The sequence below is a fragment of the Rhinatrema bivittatum genome, chromosome 1 (genome assembly GCF_901001135.1).
Source record: "Rhinatrema bivittatum chromosome 1, aRhiBiv1.1, whole genome shotgun sequence".
NCBI lineage: Eukaryota > Metazoa > Chordata > Amphibia > Gymnophiona > Rhinatrematidae > Rhinatrema > Rhinatrema bivittatum.
In genome coordinates, this window is record NC_042615.1 from 770,400,356 (window position 1) to 770,418,591 (window position 18,236).

General features: G+C 40.1%; 1 protein-coding gene across 4 annotated transcripts in view; it reads left to right on the top strand.

The window, feature by feature from the left end:
- Positions 1 to 18,236, top strand: part of TCF4 (transcription factor 4) — an 815,154-nt gene that overhangs the window by 305,944 nt on the left and 490,974 nt on the right. The gene's annotated exons all lie outside the window — the stretch shown is intronic.

Consider the following 18,236-nt stretch of genomic DNA (forward strand, 5'->3'; position numbering starts at 1 on the left):
GCAAGGTTCATGTAAACTCCTTAGATACGCATGTTTGTTTTACAATCTGATACTAAATTGAAGAGTTCACCCAATAATACATTTCCTGGATATAATAAGCAGTGAATTCCAAACTTTGCATCCCCTGCTGGAGTTACATGCAATCATTCATGGCTAAAAGTGTGGGGGAAAAAAAGGCAAAAACAGGGAGCTTCACATTTTCTATAAGTAATTAAAGGAATGTTTTATGTGATCTTTGATTTCTGAATTGCTTTTTTTCCTTTATCCCGTCTTCAGGTTTTAATGGGACACAGATTAGAAAGACAGAGGTCAAATTTCAGTGGCGCAGGCAGTGAAAAGTTAGCCGGGTAAAGTAAACTTACCTGGCTCACTGTAGCTGGGATATTTATTTAGTGGGACTTACTCAGGTAAGACTTTTGCAGAATAGACCTGCCTAAAGCTATATGACCAGACTTACCCACCTAAATATATCTGGAGTGCTATCCCACAACCCTGGCCCCTTTGTTTTTTTATGAGGCTGGATTTTACCCTGGTAAAAATGTATTCAGGTACAATTTCACTGGTTGGCAGGATAGCAAATTGAAATCTTGGGGTTTGTCCAAGAAGCGTGGCTGGTAATTTTCAAAGCCATTTACATGCATAAAGCATGGTTTTATGCAGGCAGGTGGCCATAAAATCGGCCGAGGCTCAGCCCATGGAAGGTGTGCACATAACCCGGTTATGCATGTAATTTTATGTGAACTACTGAGAGGTGTCCTGGTGGGCGGAGGTGGAAAATTTTGGATTTTAAAAGGTTTGCAGTGAATTTTCAAAGAGTTGCATCTGTAAAATCTAGCATATATGCCTATAAGTAGCCTGTACTTGCATAATCGCTATGTTATAAAAATCAAAAGCATGTGCGTACTTTTTAGTTTGGTGTCCGCATATGCGTGTGAAAAGAGGGGTGGTCATGGGCGTCACCAACAGTTTCGCTATTTTACAAGACTCTCGCATGTGCACATTTGGCATCTTACTCGTGTAATTTTGCACCTGCTAATTGTCTAGTGTAATTGATATCAGACTTCTTCATGATGCATTATTGGCTGGGCGGGAGGACTTACTGAACTGAAGGAGTTCAGGCTGAAAAACCAGGAGGGTCTCGGTGACCTGGAGAAGGACTGGGCGAATTGGTGGGGTAATTGGGGAAAAATGGTCATTTCAATTATGCGCTCGTTTTAAAAATACACCGACTTAGGTGCATAAATCATGTTTTATGCGAGCAAGTCCTCATTTTTGTGCGTGTAAAATGGCAGCTGCTGGGTCCAGGAGTGGACCCACTTGACCACTAGGATGATTTTGGTAACTCAGGTGGGGGAGGGGTTAGGAGGGTGGCTAGGAGGGCTGGCAGCTGGGATGTAATTTTAAACAACGGAGGAGTTGGGGCCGGACCTGGGAATGAATATTTTGGATTTTTTTAATAATACATTTTCAGGGGAACTTTGGACATCTCCAGGGGTGGTGGGGGCCTGGGACAGGGGATCTCTGGAGATCCCTGGGTTACTATGTTTGTCCGCAAAACCTGTTTGCACTGATTGCACATAGTGCACACACACACACAAAAAACGATAGAAAATAAAACGCAAAACTTTTTTTTTTCTATCGTTTAGTTTAGAATACGACTTGAAATAACATAGACAGTGTCGTTCACCGTCTATGTCATTTCAAACAATAGCACATCCCTAGTAAATAGGCATTTCTGGGATAAATTGCTTGGTTGAAATTGACTAAAAATATGCATGAGCTTTCACCGCACACTGACTTTTAGCTGGATAAACTCCGTTGGGTTGAAGGAGGAAGTGATTAGGTCAGGGAGGAAAGGAGATTTGATTTTTAAAGCTATACATTTTTTTTTTATATATATACCGACATTTTATCTGAGATATCACATTGGTTTACATTCAGGTACTGTAGGTATTTCCCTATCCCCAGAGGGCTTACAATCTAAGTTTTGTACCTGAGACAATTGAGGGTAAAGTGACTTGCCCAAGGTCCCTGGTTCGTAGCCCACTGCTCTAACCACTAGGCTATTCCTCCTCTCCCCCCTTCCCCCCAGCAAACTACCTGCAGATGTATCAGGTACACATTATGTGGGTAGTGTGTACTTTTGTATCTTGTAGGCAGTTTTGAAAGGGAAACTGCCCTCCTTGCTTCCCTGTTATAATTAGCTACAACATCTATGGATGCAAAAGCACCTATCTGCTTTGTAGCTATGCCTAAGTGGGTGCCTAAGGCAATGGGAGAAAAAGAAATTAACCAAGACCAGAAGTGGAAGAAACAGGATCTGAATCCGTGTTTTCTAGATCTCAGTCTGTTATTTGAGCCACTAAGTCATTTGCTACCTTCCAAGCCGTGCATGCGTAAATTCCTGTTTCATTCAGACCTTAGACATTTTTGCTTTATTATTGCTATAGTTCTTATTAAATTCTAATGAAGGGGAGTAGACTTTTGAAGGGGAACATAAGTAATGAAAGGATAGCAAGACGGATTAAAACTATACCTGATGACGTCACAGTGCAGAGGAGCTGAACTTTACGGTATAAAATTTCAGAGGGTTCTGGTCTCTTATCTTTGAGATATGGGTGAGTTGATCCATCCTCCTGTACCACACTGAGTGGCTAAATATAACTACCTTTTTCACTAGATGGCTGCTTAAAATATCTGTTTTCCAGGGGCCAGAGTTTGGACAAGAGAAACTAAGGGGGTGATTTACTAAGCCACACTAACACATGATAGAAAGACACTCCAAGGGCCCACCTGCCCAGAAACCATTGAGCCCTGAGTAAAGGTAGCCCTAGGGGTCTAGTAGGATTCCTCCTGTCCCAACCCCACCTCCCTCACCTTGACCCATTTTAAAATCAATGTGAATATCAGGCCCCCTTATGCCCCACCTCCTAGGAAAACAAACCCTGCCACAACCCCCCCGCCCCCCCCCCCCCCCCACCACACACACCTTGGAATCTTCCCAAAGTGTAATTGCTGTCCCGCGCGTAGTGGTTATAGGAATGATGGCCATTCACTTTTGCCCTACCAGCACCATTTAGCAAAATGGCACTGGTTGTCCTCTGATGTTCCTTTGTCTTTCTGCGCAAGGGAAGTCAAGGAATGTCAGGGGTCAGCCGGCGCCATTTTGTAATATGGCACCACTGGGGCATGAGGAAATGGACATCCCGCCTGCTCCCACTAGACCTCAGGGAATGAAAATAAGATTTGTGGGAGTTCCAAGAGGATTTTGCAGAGTAGGGGCCATTTTTCCAAATAGGCAGTTTAAACATCAGTCTGTAGGTCATATATGACCAGCTTTAGTTTTAAAAGTCATTGGTTTCCACTTGTAATTCAATAATGATAACATTTATTTGTATATTAGATGTCAGTTGTTGATTAAATTCAGCCTTATAGTTGTATTCACTCGGCATATGCATGGAAAAAGTTTACACTTCATTTCATTCATTTGGCCCAGTGATTTGGTTCAGTGACAAAAATGTATACATTGTTTCTAATCATCTGGTCATTCATTTCTCATTACAATCAATGGGGGAAGCAACACATAGCATTTTGGGCACAAAAATTGAGTTTTGTATCCAAGTTTATGGAAACTCGCAGGCAGACGGCAACAGCATATGAAAGAGCCCTCTGAAACACAAAGAGTGGGGCAGAAAGGCGCCAACGGCGGCATCATGACAGGTCAAAAACAGCCCGAGAGGGGGACATCACTCCCGGGACCCCCGCTAGACCACCAGGGACTTTAGGCAAGTTTTTGGGTGGTCAGGAGGGTGGGGGATTGTAAATAATTAGATCTGAAATGTTGGGGTGGGTTTAAGGGGTTTTATTTTCTGTGTGCCCTTTCTCCCCCCCCCCAAAAAAAAAAAAAAACAATAAGAAAACTACACGAAATTTTATGGGGTTTTCCTATCATTTTCGGGGACCCCTGATACATGACGAATTAGGAAATATCATATGATATTTTAATTCATCAAAAAAACGATGCACATCCCTAGAAAATAGCACAGAAGATAAAGTTATTCCTGTCCCTCCCGATGCAGCCTTGCGGCGAAACACGGGTCCATGTTGGGAGACCCACTTGAACATAATACTGTATCATTCAGAAACCATGGAGTTGCCAAACCAAGTAAATATTTATGAATATCACTGAGTTTTATGTGGACATTTAGTTTATTCTGCACTATTTTTCAGAACATAAGTTTTGCCATACTGGATCAGACCAAGGGTCCATCAAGCCCAGTATCCTGTTTCCAACAGTGGCCAATCCAAGTCACAAGTACCCAAACATTAAATAGATCCCATTCTAAACAAGCAATGGCTATTCCCTACTGATTGATAGCAGTTTATGACTTCTCCTTCAGGAACGTATTCAAACCTTTTTTTTAAACCCAGCTACACTAATTGCCTTATCCACATCCTCTGGCAATGAATTCCAGAGCTTAATTGTGCATTGAGTGAAAAATAATTTTCTCTGATTTGTTTTAAATGTGCTACTTGCTAACTTCATGGAGTGCTCCCTGCTCCTTGTATTATCCAAAAGAGTAAATAATCAATTCACATTTACCCGTTCACGTTTTTCATGATTTTTTAGACCTCTATCATATCCCCCCTCAGTCATCTCTTCTCCAAGCTGACAGCCTTTCATCATTTGGGAGGCATTCCATGCACTTTATCAGTTTAGGTGCCATTCTCTGTACCTTCTCCAGTGCAACTAAATCTTATTTGAGATGCGGTGACCAGAATTGCACATAGTTACTCAAGGTGTGGTCTCACCATGGAGTGATACGGAGGCATTATGACATCCTCCATTTTATTTGCCATTCTCTGCTAATAATTCCTAACATTCTGTTTGCATTTTTGACCACCACAGCACAGTGAGCCAACAGTTTCAATGTAATATCAACTATGACATCCAGATTTTTTTCCAGGATGGTAATTCTAATATGGAATCTTCTTCATGGGTTATTTTTTCCCTTTGTGCATCACCTTACACTTATTCACATTAAATTTAATCTGCCATATGGACGCCCAATCTACCAGTCTTGCAAGGTCCTCCTGCATTTAATCACAATCCAGTTATGATTTAAATTCTCTGAATAATTTTGTGTCATCTGCATACTTCATCACTTCACTCTTCATACCCCTTTCCAGATCATTTATAAATACATTAAAAAGCACCAGTCCTAGTACAGATTCCTGAGGCACTCCACTGTTTACCTTTTTCTACTGTGAAAACTGACCATTTAATCCTATTCTCTGTTTTCTGTCTTTTAACCAGTTTGCAGTAAGCAGAAGGACATCACCTCCTATCCCATAACTTTTTTTAGAAGCCTTTCATGAGGGACTTTGTGATCGCCTTCTGAAAATCCAAATACACCACATCTATCGGTTTATCTTTATCCATGTGTTTATTCACCCCTTCAAAAAAAATCTAGGATATTTGTGAGGCAAGGCTTCATTGGGTAAATCCATGCTGGCTGTGTCCCATTAAGCCATCTCTATCTCTATGTTCTGTGATCGTATTCTTTATAATAGTGTCCCTTTCCCTGATGGAAACCATCTAGCTTGGATTTTTTGAATTTTTTTGATTTTTAGGTTTAATTATTCACCTTTTCCAAATCTTAGCTTAAGGCAAACTACAATTCAGCTACTTGCCCAGTTATTTCCCTCCCCAAGACGACTTAAAACCTAAGTTGCACTTTCTCTTCCAGGATATTGATTATGGGAGACCTCACCCAGGGAGCATTTTGTGGGACTGAGATTCTCTCTGGCATGCTTGAAGGACTTCAGGATGCATGTCAGCTGCGTCACATATGTATGCAATCATGATGCCCTGGGGAAGAACCACACCAATCTTTCTTTGCAGATACAAGTCCTGAAGCGCTGTTTGCTGCTCCGTTAACCTCGGCAGTATTGGATGCATGGAATTCCACCTGGGTGTTTAGACCCTGCACGAGCTGCTGCAGAGGTGTTACCACTGCTTCTCAGGAAGCTGCTGCCCACCCTTCTTGCTCCAGTGAAAATGTTCTGATATTTTCCTGCCCCGCTCTATCAGTTCCCTTAGGACTACCCTGGGAGCAGGGTCAGCACTTACCTCCCTCGGCGAGGTCTAGCTTTTGTCAAAACTGTGATGGAAGAGTGCACTGCACCAGGTTTACGCTTCCAGCTTCATTAAATTGTGACTGAATATGCCACTTGTGCAATTTAGATGGATATCTTTTGAGTTATCCATTCAAATGGCTTTTGAATATTGACCTCATACACACATACTCACTGTAGTCATTGTACACTTTCTCCTTTTTACACACACCATGAATATCAGAGAGAACAAAGAAAAGAGAGGCTGCCGTTCTCTCTGGTCTGTGCAGTGGTTACTTATCCGAGACACTAAGAACAAATCCCTTTCTACATTGAAAGTGCACACAGAGAAGAGACATACTCTTACCTCTGCGGTGATACAGTAAATCTGTAACAATGATCAGACAGAAAATTGCAGTATCTTCTTTCTAACAGTAGCACTTTTTTGGCAAGAGGAAACAGTACAGCTCACCTTGGTTTAAGCTTCTCCTTCTTTTCCTTTCTAAATCTTAATGTTTTTCTTTTACTCTGAGAAAGAGCTCCAGAAGTAAAAACCTCTTTGTCTGAAATCCAGCAGAGAAATGAGGAAACAAATTGGTGACAGCTCCAGGTTGCATGTTGTTTTCAGTTTCAGGTAAAAAAAAAAGGGAACTTATTGTCAATCCATGCAGCTGCCAGCTGAGATAGGCTGCTTAAAAAATGCTCTCTTCCCGCCTCCCCTCTACATTTCTAGAGTTTATTTGTCCCCTTTTAGTCAGAAGAAAGGGGCAGTGGATTAGAGTCAGAGTGTTCAGGTGTCTTTCAGTTTCCTGAATTTAACAGATTACTGAGGAGAAGATTTATTTATTTATTATATTTTTTAAAGATGTATAACCCGCATTTTTCGATGCAAAACCGATCGCTGCTACACTGATTGTTAATTTTGTTTTAGAACCAGACAGGGACTGGGTCCTCTGGCTATTTGTTAAGCACCGGGAGAGTCAGTTCCTGAATTGTAAAAAAGGGCATTCCCTGATGTCTCAGAGGAAGCATATGCAATTTCTTCTTTTAAGGCCTAGATTTATCTAAATTGGGGCTCTCTTCTGACTACATTTCCTCTATAAATATGTGATAAGATATATTTTCTGTGACCCCTCCCAACTTATTGCTTTTCTTAGTAATAAGGTGGGGTTTGATCCCCCTGAAATTTCTTAATCTGCACCTTTTTCACCACAGTTAATGTCGTGAATGAAGAAGAAGGCATCCTGTGATCTGCGTATTTCCATTTTTCTTTTCTTCCATGATATTACCTAAGATTTATGGATCCTGCCCTTCATCATTTGTGGACTGCTTTATGTGTAGGTTATAATTCATTGGATTTTGTTTTCTTCAATGCTTGGTTCTGTACAAGACGTTTTCTTGGTTTAATGTTCTAATGATTAAAACTAAACTAAACTAAAATAAAAATGTTTGATTTGAATTGGTCCTGCGCTTTCTTTGACCCTTTCAATCCTGACTCCATTCCCTCTAGCTTCAGTGGCTTGCCTTGAGTAGAAATAAACTCCCCTGCAGTTTTACTTGCCCCAAAGGTTTGAATGAGTTCAGAAAACATGCAAGCAAAAATTTCATTTTTTCAGGGGTAGTGAGGGTGTTTGTATCTGATGATCTTGTGATGGCCAAACAGGTGAATAAAGTGACGGCAAAGGCCAGAAAGATGCTTGGCTGTATAGGGAGAGAAATGGTCAGCAGAAAAAGGAGGTGATATTACTCCTGTATAGGTCCCTGATGAGATCTCATTCGTAATACTGTGTACAACACTAGAGACCGCACCTTCAAAAGAATATAAATCGGTTGGAGTCGTTCCTGAGGTTCTAAAGCATATCGGGACAGACATAAAGAGCGAAACATGTTCACCCTAGAGGACAGACAAGAGAGATAATAGAGACATTTAAAGGCCTCCATGCACAGGAGGTGAGGCTCTAGAATGGGAAGAAGGCAAAAGGGGATAGACCCAATAGTAATCTTTGGAGGTATTTCTTTACAGAGAGAGCGGTGAATGCATGGAACAGCATATATATATATGCTGTTCCATGCATTCACCGCTCTCTCTGTAAAGAAATACCTCCAAAGATTACTATTGGGTCTATCCCCTTTTGCCTTCTTCCCATTCTAGAGCCTCACCTCCTGTGCATGGAGGCCTTTAAATGTCTCTATTATCTCTCTTGTCTGTCCTCTAGGGTGAACATGTTTCGCTCTTTATGTCTGTCCCGATATGCTTTAGAACCTCAGGAACGACTCCAACCGATTTATATTCTTTTGAAGGTGCGGTCTCTAGTGTTGTACACAGTATTACGAATGAGATCAATTCAAATCAAACATTTTTATTTTACACAGTAAAACTCTCCTCAACAAAATGAAAAACTCAAATCAATTATACTCCATATAATATATATATATATATATATATATATATATATATGCTGTTCCATGCATTCACCGCTCTCTCTGTAAAGAAATACCTCCAAAGATTACTATTGGGTCTATCCCCTTTTGCCTTCTTCCCATTCTAGAGCCTCACCTCCTGTGCATGGAGGCCTTTAAATGTCTCTATTATCTCTCTTGTCTGTCCTCTAGGGTGAACATGTTTCGCTCTTTATGTCTGTCCCGATATGCTTTAGAACCTCAGGAACGACTCCAACCGATTTATATTCTTTTGAAGGTGCGGTCTCTAGTGTTGTACACAGTATTACGAATGAGATCTCATCAGGGACCTATACAGGAGTAATATCACCTCCTTTTTCTGCTGACCATTTCTCTCCCTATACAGCCAAGCATCTTTCTGGCCTTTGCCGTCACTTTATTCACCTGTTTGGCCATCACAAGATCATCAGATACAAACACCCTCACTACCCCTGAAAAAATGAAATTTATATATATATATATATATATATATATATATATATATATATATATATATATATATATATATATATATATATAAAATATATATATATTTATATATATATATATATATATATATATATATATATTATATGTATAATTGATTTGAGTTTTTCATTTTGTTGAGGAGAGTTTTACTGTGTGAATTAAATGGTCTACAGTTTCAATTAAGCATTTTTTATGTGATCTAATGTTGAATGTTAATGACTAACAGGACTCATTTTTTAAAGTTTTAACAAGACAAATACTTAAATAGTTTTATATGAATATATAGTTATTCTAGCTTTTGATTAATTGCTTATATACTAGATGTGAGGATTATTAAGAGAAAATAAGGTGGGCAGAAAAGGAGGAAGAGGAGGAGTATTTTCCATAAAAATGCAGAGGGTATGGAGAAAGGAGGAGGTGCTGTGAATTAATTTGTCTACACTCCAGACCTCCAGCACAGGCAGAAGGGTTGAATAGAGATTTAGTCAAAAACATTCATAAAACAGCAGTGGGGAGGAGGGAGAGTTGAATTTGCTGACGTTCGATTGGAGCATCACTGCTGTGGAGTCAGCAGTAGAGAGATCCTGGACTTTGTTGAAGGAGCTCTTCTCAAACAAATTTTAATGGAAACCACAAAGGAGGAGGCAATATTGGAGCTGATACTTACAAGTATTTATTTATTTAAAAACATTTCTATACCATCTTTTCACAAACAGAAGTTGACCAAAACAGTTTACAAAAATTATTCAAATAAAATAAAATCAAAATAGGAGATAATAGTGACTAATTAAAATAAACAAAATAAACTTAAAATACAAGAAACTATGAAACAAAAGATAGTAAAGTTAGGAAAAAAAATACAAAGTATACTTTAAGCCCTAATTCTAAATAAGCATTTCCTTAAATTTTTTAATTTAACTGTACTAGGTTTTTTGCAAAAAAAAAAGATTTTATGCAAAAGGTTTTATGCAAAAAAAAAAAAGTAACACTTCTAGTATCCAGGTAGATGATCACATAAGCTCCAATCATGGTCAGATGGTATGGTTTAATATATGAGTTTAATATGGTTTAATATATGAGTAATGAATTGTCATAGAAAAGTCAAAGTCCTGCACTTCAGGAGCACCAACTTTATTAAAATGGGGGAGTAGCTTAAGGAGGCACTGACATGGTGAGATGTTGTTTGTGAAGTAGAACAACAGGAGGCTAAATTGAAAGGAGCTATAGTAAGTACAAAATATCTTTTTTAGAAATGTAAATACAAGTAAGAGAGAAAATGAGATGCATAGGGTTAAGAGGTGCCATGCTGAAGCAGACCAATGCTTCATCAAGCCCAGCATCCCGTCTCCTACAGTGGCCAGCCCAGGTCACTCTGGAAAGTGCATACTTGCTCCCTGAAATAAAAGGTGGAGACTCCCAGACTCTCTAGCATATAATTGTTAATGGATCTATTCTCCAGAAACTTGTCCAAATCTTTCTTAAGTTCAGCTATACTACTAGCCTTGGCAACAAATTCTGTGGTTTAATAGTGCATTGATTGAAACAGTGTTTTCTTAAATTTGTCCTAAATCTACCACCATGATTCGTAGAGTGTTCCCTAGTACTATTTGATAGAGAAATAAGTGTTCCTTATTAATTTTTTCCACACCACACAATATTTTGGACACCTCTATCATATCACCTGTATGATATCTCTTTTCCACTCTAACTTGGTCAGCCTTTCTTCATAAGGAAGACATTAAATTCTCTTAATCTTTTTTGTTGTCCTTTTCTGCACTTTCCAGTTCGGTGGTATTTTTCTTGTGATGTGGTGACCAGAACAGCACATAGTACTCAAGGGGTGGTCAACCATGAATCGATACAGAGGCATTATTATAATCCTAGTTTTATTTTGTGTTTTCTTTATAAATAATTTCCTAACATTCTATTTGCTTTTTTGGCTGCTGCTACTGATTTCATTGTATTACTCACAGTGACTCCAAGTTCCTTTTCCTGGGTGTTAACTCCTAATATGGAACTCAGCATTGTGTGCTGACTGTTAGGATTATTTTTTTTCCCTATGTTATTACTTTGCTCTTGTCTACATTAAATTTCAGGTGACTGAAAAAGTAAAGACAAAAAGATTAATATTCAAAAAGTGCAAGGTTTCTTAGAAAGAGAAGCAAAAGAAAGAATAGGAGTAGAGCTGAAAGAAGCAGAAAATGCTGTCAGCAAAGATGTGACTGGAAGAAAATAGCTAAGGCGGTAATGTAAAGTTACAAGTTTTGTTTTCTGGTATATCAGTGAAAGGAAAAGAAGTAGAAGTGGGATTGTAAGACTGATATGATGAAAGAAGGACTGTGTGAAGTGTGACAAGGAAAAAGCAGAAATGCTAGTACTATTTTTGTTCAATTTTTACTGAAGAAGGGATACTAGAAATATAGCAAATTGTTGGCAGCAGTACATATGTCACACCATTTATAAGGGACTAGCAGGCTCAAAACTGGAGAAAGCTCTGGGGCCAGATGGGATACATGATAGGGAGTTCAGAGAGTTTCTGGTAAGTCTGCTGAAGGATACAGTTTGTTCAATAGATCTTCATAAAAGGTAGTGATTCTGCAAGTCTTGAGAAGAGCATAAGTTATCCTTCATAAAATTGGTAACAGGCTGGAAATTACAGGTCATTTAGTTTGTCCTTGTTGATGGGAAAATTAATAGGGTCTTCACCAAAAAAGGGCTAGTAAAATACCTCAAATCCATCAGGTTGCAGGATATGAGGCAGTATGGTTATACCATAGTTGTCAAACAAATCTGATCAAATTATTTGACTGAGTGACTAGGGAAATAGATCAAGGGTGTATGCTGAATGTGGTATTCTTGGATTTCAGTATACTGCCCTGCATAGGAGGTTCATAAATAAACTGAGCAACTTGGGGGTGGGATACAATTTGGTAGACTGGATTAGAAACTGGTTGAGTAATAGGCAACAGAGGATAGTGGTAAAGTGATTTGACACTGAGGAACACATTTTGATGAAGAGTGGAATGCCTCAGGGAGCTATCCTGGCACCGGGTCTATATACTATCTTCAAGGGAAATATTATGGAGGGGTTAGAGGAAACATTCCTTTTTATGCAGATGCCACTAAATCTGAAACTGAGCGGACACCCCTGAGGTCATGGACAGCATGAGATGTTATCTAAGAAATCTCAAGGAGCAATCAAATGCCTGGCACTAAGCTTTAATTCAAAACCATGCAGATTCATGCATTTGGGGTGTAGATATCAATGGAACAATACATGAAGAGTACATGAAGGTGGAAAAGAACATGGGGCTTGATGGTGTACATCCTAAGATACTGAGGAAGCTCAGAGATGCCGTGGCGATTCTGCTGAAAGGTCTGTTTAAGAGATCCCTGGAAACCAGAGTGGCGCTGAGTAATTGGAGAAGAGCATTTGTGGCCCCGCTTTATAAGTGGTATCAAGGAGGAGGCTGGAAAATACAGGCTGGTTAGCCTCACTTCTGTGATGCAAAAATTAATGGAGACTCTGCTGAAGGAAAGGAGAGTGAAATATTTACAACCTGGTTGGTTGCTGGACTCGAAGCAGCATGGATTAACTTTTTTTGATTGGGTGACTAGAGAACTGGATGAAAGAAGAATGCTCAATATGATTTAATTGGATTTCAGCAAAGCTTTTGATACAGTCCCACATAATAGGCTCGTGAATAAAATGAGAAGCTTCTGAGTGGGTGCCAAAGTGGTACAGTGAATTACTAACTGGTTGACTGACAGGAAACAATGTGTAATGATAAATGGAAACCGCTCTGATAAGCGAACAGTGCTAAATGAATTACCTCAAAGATCGGTATTGCGACTGGCTTTGTTCAATATCTTCATGAGTGACACTGTGGAGGGGTTAGAAGGAAAAGTTTGCCTTTTTGCAGATGATACTAAGATCTGTAACTGAGTGGATATGCCTGAAGAAGTAGAGAGAAAGAAAAGTGATTTTAAAAAACTGGTCAAAGACTTGGCAGCTGCAAGTCAATGCCAAGAAGTGCAGAGTTGTGTACCTAGGGTACGGAAATCCAAAAGATCTGTATGTGATTGGGGGGAGGGGGGAGACTATCATGCATGGACCAGGAGGCAGACCTTGGGGGTGATTGTGTCTGAAGGTGGTGAAGCAAAGTGATAGCTAAAGCCTGAAAGGGTAGGCTATATATAGAAAGGTATAACTAGCAGGAAAAGGGAAGTGATAATACCCTTGTGTAGGTCTTTCGTGATGCCTCACCTGGAATAATATGTTCATTTCTGAAGACCGTATCTCAAAAAAGATAGAGAAGAATGTAAACGGTCCAGAGGAAGGCGACCAAGGTGGTAGGAGGTCTATTTCAGAAGACCTACAAGGAGAGGCCTAAGGATCTAAATATTTATACCCTGGAGGAGAGGAAGTGCAGGGGAAATATGATTCAGATCTTCAGATACCTGATAGGTATTAACAATGCACAAACGTCAAACCTTTTGTGCTGGCAAGGAAACAGTAGAACTAGGGGTCATGATATGAAACTCTAGTGGGTAAAATTCAGAACCTATATCAGGAAATATTTCTTCATGGAAAAAGTGGTGGATGCTTGGAATACTCTCCCAGAAGAGGTGGTGAAGACCAGAACAGTTAGTTAATTTGAAAGGTCAAAGGACAAACAATGTGGATGCAGGTCCCTAAAATTGCTGGACAGACTGGATGGACCATCTGGTCTTTATCTGCCATCATTTCTATGTTACTATGATGGAGAGTGAGACTCTGTATTCCACCAAGCAGGTAATAGGTTTCAGGGTGATTATATTTGGTGAACTCAAGGAAATTAAGCTGTTCTTCTAGGCAATGGCTAGATCCAGAAGAATGCTGTGATGCATAATGTGAGGTATAACTAGTTAGCTTGTGAGGGTTCAGCTGCAGTACTGTATCCAGTTCTGGATCTTGTACCTCTAAAGAGATTTATTTATTTATTTATTTCGGATTTTTATATACCAATATTCTCAATACAAGTATCGAATCAGGTCGGTTTACATATAACAAAACTTTCGCACAAAAGGCGTTACATGGAACAGTGTTTCTTAACATATAACGTATAACATATAGCATATAACCTATAACATATAGATATTAATAATAAATTAAATATTACATAGATAATAATAATAGTAACTCGTCAACAGGACGTAGGTAAATGTTCGGCATGTTTATAGCGAGAGTAAATGTCTAGAAAAAAATTAAAGGGTAGACTAAATTGTGATATGAGGGTACATAGACCATGTTGATGTGCAAAATATGCGAGAAGTACATGAGTTAAGGAAGACTGATGAATCAGAGAAGAAGTCTTAAACAGTTGAGAAGTTCAGATCTGACGTGGTTGGGTCTTGAAGGGGGTATAGGTGAAACTAGGATCTGGTGTTTGGGCTATTTTTCTTTTTGGCCGGTGTCTAAGTAAACTTGTGCTTCTGTATATGTTTGCCTGAAAAGCCACGTTTTTAGATTTTTCTTAAAAGTTAGATGGCAGGTCTCTTGGTGTAGATCTGGCGGTAGTGAGTTCCAGAGTGTGGGTCCGGCTGTTGAGAGTGCTCGTTTTGTTATGAGGTTTTGATCGGGGGAGCATATAAGGAACCTTTGTAGTTGTGCCTGATGGGTCTTTGAGATGTGTGGAGGCGGAGATGCGAATTTAGATTTAGGTGGGCGATGCCCATTATATCCTTGTGGATCATTGATAGTGTCTTGTAGGTGATTCTGGCTTTTATAGGAAGCCAGTGTAGGCTGTGAAGAATAGGTGTTATGTGGGCTCTTTTATTAGTGTTGGTGAGTAGCCTTGCTGCTGCATTCTGCACCATCTGTAATGGTCTGGTGGATAAAGCTGGGAGACCTAGCAGTAGTGAGTTGCAGTAGTCCAGCTTAGACAGAATTAAAGACTGGACTACTAGCCAGAAGTCACTGAAGTGAAGAAGAGGTTTGAGATTTTTCAGCACTTGGAGTTTGAAATAGCATTCTTTAGTTGTGTTGGTTATGAAGGATTTTAGGTTAAATTTGTTGTCGAGACGCACCCCCAGGTCTCTGACGGAGGTGGATAGGTTAGTGTTTGGATATGAGAATTGAGTTACGCTTTGAAAGTTGGTGGGGGTGTGATTTTCGTCTGGTGTAATGATGAGGATTTCTGTCTTGTTTGGATTAAGAATGAGGTTCAAGCTGGATAGGAGAGAGTTGATGGTTTGTAAGCAGATATTCCAATGCGCCCAAGTTTTTTGTAGTGATTCTGTGATGGGCATGAGAATCTGAATGTCATCAGCGAAAATATAATGTTTTAGCTTGTGGTTAGAGAGTAAGTGGCAGAGTGGAAGCAAGTAAATATTAAATAGCGTAGGAGAGAGAGATGATCCTTGTGGAACTCCTCGAGTTGATTTGATGGGATGCGATTCTTCATTATTGATTTTTACTTTGTAGAATCTGTTCTCCAGGAACGATTGGAACCAGCTATGTGCTTCTCCTTGAATTCCTATGTCGGTTAGCCGCTCGAGTAGTATGGTATGGTTGACTGTGTCAAATGCGGCGGATAGGTCAAGTAGAGCGAGGAGGTAGGGTTGTTTTTTTTCGAGATTAAGAAGTATGGTGTCGGATAACGATGTTAGGAGTGCTTCCGTGTTTTGAGATTTCCTGAAGCCGAATTGGAAAGGGGAGAGAATGTTGTTATCCTCCAGGTAGTCCGACAGTTGTTTGTTGACGAATCTTTCCATCACTCTTGAGATAAGGGGAAGGTTAGCGATAGGGCGGAAATTTGCAGGGTCATCCGTTGAAAGGTTTGGTTTTTTTAGTAACGGTTTCAAAACTGCTATTTTGAGTTGGTCTGGGGCCTTTCCTTGTATTAAGGAGCAGTTGATGATGTCTGATATGGGTTTAGAAATGGTGTTAGGGGTCGCTAGGAGAAGATTGGAGGGTATGGTATCCAGAGGATGGGAAGATGGTTTGAGCTTCTTGAGAATAAGTTCGATTTCCAACGAAGAAGGAGTTTCGAACGATGATAGGCAGTATTCTTTGTTATATGGTGAGGTTGTCGGCTGTAGTGCTGTTGTTTGTTGGGTAAGGATAGGTTTGAGGAGGTTGGTGATCTTTTTGTCAAAGTAGATTGCTAGTTCCTCAGCTTTGTTGGCTGCTAGTTCATCTGGAATGCTAGGTGGAGTGGGTTTTGTTAGGGAAGATACAAATGAGAATAGAGCCTTTGGGTCCAGTGCAAAGTTGTGAATTTTTTTTGCAAAGAAGTCTTTTTTGGCTTTTAGGATGGCTAATCTGTATGTGTTGAGATGGGATTTATAATTTAGCGTTGTGATGGTGGAAGGAGATTTGCGCCAGCTGTTTTCTTTTTTCCGGAGTTCTTGTTTGAGGGTTTTGAGTGTTGGAGTGTACCACGGTTGTCTTTTTGCTTGGGGTGGTTTTAAGGATTTGGTGGTGGAGCCAGGAGGTGATAGCTGAGGATGCGTCTGTTAAATCCAGTCGGTCGAGTTCTGTGGAAAGTAAATTACTAAGATTGTCTATGGGGCAGGGTTTCCTGTAACGTATAGTGGTTACTGGAAATATGGGACGAGGCTGGTCTGTAATTTGAAGTTCTGCCGAGATGACGTGATGGTCCGACCATGGGACTGGGACGCAGGTAGGGTTATTGGTTGGTGTTATGCCATTGTTGAGAAAGATCAGGTCGAGGGTGTGTCCTGCTTTGTGCGTGGGATCTTTGACTATCTGGTTGACCAATTTGATATAGACCAAATAAAAATGGTTCAGAAAAGGACTACCAGAAGCCCCAAGATAGGACCTAAATTTGTCTAACCTAGAACAGAGGAAAGATGGAGAGGCTATGATTGAGAAATTCAAATTCCTGAAAAGTATAAATAAGCACAAAAGCAAACTTATTTTCAATGGAAATGAAATTCTAGAAAAAGAGGTCATGGTATGAAGCTGCAAGGGCATAGAATCAGGAGTAATATCAGAAAATAGTTCTTCATGGAACGACCTTCCAGGGAAGGCACAAGCAGTAACAGAATTCAAGAGCGCTTAGGCCTAAAATCTGGCCACTAGGTATCACCAGGGAGGGGAAGACCTAACCCAGGAATCTAAGGAGTCTTCTACGTGCACAGTATAACCGAGTAACCCTGCCTGCCTGGTTATTTTAATTAGTAGTAATATTTAAACAATGGTGCCTAATGAAAGAGGTGTACAGTATGGCATGACCTTCTAGTGGTGTTCCTTGAAGGGGTTAATAAACATGTGGATAAAGGTGAACCGGTAGATGTAGTTTATTTGGATTTTCAGAAGGTGTTTGACAAAGTCCCTCATGAGATGCTTCTAAAAAAAAACCCTAAAAAGTCATGGGGTAGGAGGCAAAGTCCTTTTGTAGAATGCAAACTGGTTAAAAGGCAAGAAACAGAGAGTAAGTTTAAATGGTCAGTTATATCACTGGAAAAGGGTAAATAGTGGAGTGCTTCAGGGTTCTGTACTTGGACCGGTTCTTTTTAATATATTTATAAATGATCTGGAAAAAGGTATGACGAGTGAGGTGATCAAATTTGCAGATGGCACAAAATTATTCAGAGTAGTTAAATCACATATGGTGTGTGATAAATTGCAGGAGTTCCTTGCGAGACTGGAAGATTGAGTATCCAAATGGCAGATGAAATTTAATGTGGACAAATTCAAGGTGATGCATATAGATGGCGCGGGCCATCCAGTGCTCCTACCATGTGACAGGGGCCGGCCAATGGCACGGATACCCTGTCACATGGTAAGGGCAAAGGGCCATCGGCTCCATTTTTATTAGTGGCAGCCGACGGCCCGAGAGCGGGAGATCGCTCCCGGGACTCCCACTGGACCACCAGGTACTTGTAAAAAGTTTTTGGGGGGGTCAGGAGGGTGGGGGAAGCTAAGGGATCCGTTTTAAAGGGTCGGGGTGGGTTTAGGAGTTGTTTTTGTTTGCCGTTTTTCTCGCCCTCCCCCAAAATGATAAGAGAACCCCACGAACAATTTCGTGGGGTTTTCCTATCGGTTTCAGGGAGCCCCCGATTTCTGACAACTTTGAAAATATCGTCAGAAGCACGATTCACATCCCTAGTGCACACTGTTTCTGAATAATGTGCACTATCCAGAAATAGTGCGCACTAAAATGATAGAAGAAAAAACACAA